We start from the raw sequence: 4156 nt of genomic DNA on the forward strand, positions 1-4156 counted from the left end.
TATATATATATATTACACAATTCCAACCACATACATCTTCCACAAACATTTATACGTTGTAATAGTATGTATTTTTCACATCACATATTGGTGTATCTATGCTCTGGGCAAACCTGAGATCCAGGCTCTAAACTTATTCTTGAACATATTATTGTCAACGATAGTTTTGATATAGGTATGATGAAATAGGATCATACAGCCGAGGAGCTAAGTAGGTATGACACTTTTGTGAAGTATTTTTCTGTGATTTGTTTGTGCTACGACAAAAAATGTAGCATTATCACCGTTTCTAGTACCAGTTAAGAACACATCAACTTCACCTATTAAAACCGCCCAGATTGCCGGTATGATGAGGAAGTTATTCCCAGATACAAAACCAACAGACGATTTATCTATTACATCGCAATCTTCATCAATCTCTAGTGAGGATGAACAAGAAATTACTTCACAAACTACTTACTCTCTAGACGTTTCACGCAGATGAACAAGGTCAAAGTCGCTTTTGTAGTTCATTGTTTCGTCCTATAGGGATCTCTGCAGATATAGGTTATGTCGATTGTTGATTGTTTACATTTTTCCTTTGGAAGGAATTTGATACGTATTATTTTTATTAGTGTTCTCCGATAAGTTAGTTTGTATCTCATATAAACATATTTATCCAGTGTTATTACAGTCTTACATTTAATATTTTTTCATCATTCTTAGTGAATTTCGTTTTCAACTATGTCGTGTAGGAAATGCTCCATTTCAAAGTGTTCAGCATCTGCACCGCTACACAAATTTCCAAATCCTGGAAAATATCTACAAAAATTCAGAATATGGGTGCACTCTATCAATGACAGGGATATCAATGGAATGGACCCAGTAATGGTGTATCACTCTAAAAGAATTTGTCATAAACATTTCGATGCTAAATACCATTCATCGATGTCGAGTAGACTTCAAACAATGGCTGTGCCTACATTATTTTTGAGAGGTAAGAAAAACATTTCCATTCAATTCTTGAACGTCCAAACAATAAAACAATTCAGGTAAAATTATTCTTCTCATCATTAACAGTCAGTTCTGACATCTCAATCCTCATACTAGCGTGACTTCTGAGATGCGTAAAAATCTCAATTTGAATATTTCATTGCCACAATTATTTTGAACCTTCATCTAAGCAGTTTTTAATAAGTTTGTCTACTATTTTATTTTCAGATGAAATTGATCTATTCGATCCAGATCAGCCGTCAAATTCTTCAACCGTGCCATTGACGTTGGTTTTGGAACCGGATTCCTCTTATGGTATGTACTGGTTTGGTTATTTCTTCATTACCATATCTTGCGTTTTCACGAATAAGTTTTCATATCAATTAAATTATTGGTGGAGTAATTGACATTATTCTTTTTCAGAAAATGCTATTGGTTGTCTGATGTCACCATTTCAGTTCCTGAAGCATTCAGGAGTTTGTAAGCAGGCAATCACACCAAGAAAAAAAAAGTTATATGCATCAGTGAAAGTATTGCAAAAAACAATGAATAATATGAGGAACAGTAAAAAAACCTTAGCAAAAGATTACATGAAGCTGAAACATTCAAGGATAAATATGAATTGGAGCATAACATGGAAAAGCTGAATTCCTTGGCAGCAATACTGATTCGATTGCAATTTCGAGAATCAAGTAAGTGCAAGAAACTAAGGCGTTTTACTCTTGACGAAAAGTTACTCTCTGTGGCCCTTTACAAACAGAGTCCCAAATGTTATGCACTTCTGTCAAAAATATTCGTTCTGTCAAGTAAGTCAACATTAGGAAGGCTACTTGCCCTAGTAGTTGGAAGACCAGGCATCCAAGATGTTATCTTTGAATCACTTCAAGAAATGACAAATGAAATGAATTCCTCTGAAAAATATGTAGCGGTTCTATTTGATGAAATGGCATTTTTGCCTAGTCTTCATTCCAATGAATATACCGGCTTCATAGAGGGCTTTGAAGACATGGGTGGAGATATTTTTGATAGCTACATTGCAGATCATGTCCTAATGTTTATGATCAGAGGTTTGGAAAAACAATGGAAAGCTCCTATCTCTTACCATTTTCCAGTAGAGGGGGTGCAATAACCTTGCAAATGAAACAGTTATTAACTGAAATAATAAGAAAATTAATAAACATCGATCTAAAACCTCTGACAGTAATATGTGATCAGAATAATATTAGTGTCATCAATAGTCTAATGAATGACACCAAAGAGAAATATTTGAGATGTGGTAACATATCCACATATCGAGAAGGTTCTTTCGAAATTGATGAATTCAAAGTCTATCCTATTCTGGATCCTCCTTATTTGTTGAAAGGAATGAGAAATAATTTTATCAAAAAGGATTTACATTATTCAAAAAATAATGTCAGGAAAACAGCAAAATGGGAGCATGTACGAAAGCTTTATGAAAATGATAACGGACCAATTGACGGTTTAAAAGTTCTGCCACATATTACTGATGAACACATCTATGAGAATAAAATTAGAAAAATGAAAGTGAAGAATGCAGCTCACATTTTCAGCCAGAGGTTTGCATCAACTCTTCAGTTGGCCAGTCAGATTGGTGAGTATCTCTTTTTCTATATTTTTCATTGCATAATTTTTATTAAGGCTTAAATCTTATTATTTCAGTTTCAAATATTTTGATTAGTAGTGGTGCATAGCTCAATTGTATTTATATCAGATACAATTTTTACTATGAAACCTACATATCAAACTGAACATTGATAGGTTTATGTGTTTACTACATTTATTGTTGTTTTATTGCAGATTCTGCAAACAAAATCGGAACCCATGTGGAGCATACATCTGAGTTACTGTTTTTTTTTCGATCGTTTATTTGACTCTTTGAATGGTTCAAAAAAAAATCCAGAGAAGGGAAAAATATTACGGTGTGGTTTAAGTGACACCTCTGATCACCTTCGAGTAGGAGATTTGAGCCGGTTCTAAGCCTCCCCCCACCACTATGACGTATTAATTGCTTTTTTATTGGTTGTTGTTTGGTGAAGTCAAGGTGATGTGACCTTGAAGGGTGTGGTGTATGGATCGTTCAGAAATTTTTTCCCGGTTCTAATCCTCCCCCCACCAATATGACGTGTTATTTGCTTTTTTTTTGTTGTGCAGTGAAGTCAAGGCGTTGTGACCTTGAAGTGTCTGGTGCATGGATCGTTCAGATTTTTTTTTTCATATGAGATTTTGTGTGTGTATGTGTGTGTGTGTAAGAGAATGCACGGTACAGGGTTTCATCATGTGCTTGTTTGTCTATGTACAAACATACGTCTGCATACTTCGAAGATCCTCCAAGTAATGAATGCTCCATCGGTGTGAGGGCACCAAGTTAGTAGTGGAGTGACGTCACAGCAATAACCGTTCAACGGCTAGAGAGCGACATGTTCACTCCACGACGTGTGGCAGAGTAATGCGTATTCATCGGTCTGCTCTCACCTCCCTCGATGTAGTGAAGGATGTGACGTAACGCCCCAGACTCGCCATCAATGGTGACACGCAGGCGGGTGAGGACTGTGCTAACGTCTGTCCTCTCCGAGAGCGCAACGACAATTGCTTGTTCGTATCGCTCTCGAAGCAGTGAATGATGTGACGTAACGCATCACCCTACCCTCGCTATTGATGGTGACACGCAGGCGGGCGAGGACTGTGCAAACGTCTGCCCTCTCCGAGAGCGCAACGACCACTGCTTGCTCGTGCCGGCAACTGTTATCGCATCAAATTGGGAGATGGGCTTGGCTGTGACGTCAGGCATCTCTAGTGGATAGCAACTAGCAATGTGAACCTTTCACGGTTTCATGGTGGGGGTGACTCGCACTGTTTGATATAAAAGAAATGCCTGGCACACTATGAAATCAGTAGACGAATATATCTGCAGCAGTTAGCAATTGGTAGAGTGTTATTCAGTTCGTAATAGAAGGAAGACGGTGAGTGTATTTGTCTGTTGGAAATTGTTTATATTTTCATATTCATTCATTTCATTTCATCATGTCCGTTTCAAAAGTAGACTTGAATAAAATTAATAATTTGATTGTACAGGAGGTTAAAATACTAGAGCAAAAGGCCTTATCATCATTGCCAATTGATGAAGTGTACATAATTAAAAATATGTCAACTTATTCTACACGAT

At 36.8% G+C, this 4156-nt stretch overlaps 1 long non-coding RNA gene across 1 annotated transcript; it reads left to right on the top strand.

Moving 5' to 3' along the window:
• The first annotated feature begins 1971 nt into the window (after positions 1-1971).
• LOC141482535 (uncharacterized) lies at positions 1972-2850 on the top strand. The gene is made up of 2 exons (XR_012465583.1): positions 1972-2584; positions 2791-2850. It is a non-coding gene; the product is annotated as an uncharacterized lncRNA (long non-coding RNA).
• Positions 2851-4156: the final 1306 nt, after the last annotated feature.

Source organism: Leptinotarsa decemlineata, unplaced genomic scaffold, assembly GCF_025532065.1.
Source record: "Leptinotarsa decemlineata unplaced genomic scaffold, Ldec_3_MD MMD2_tig00001393_RagTag_RagTag, whole genome shotgun sequence".
Classification (NCBI taxonomy): domain Eukaryota; kingdom Metazoa; phylum Arthropoda; class Insecta; order Coleoptera; family Chrysomelidae; genus Leptinotarsa; species Leptinotarsa decemlineata.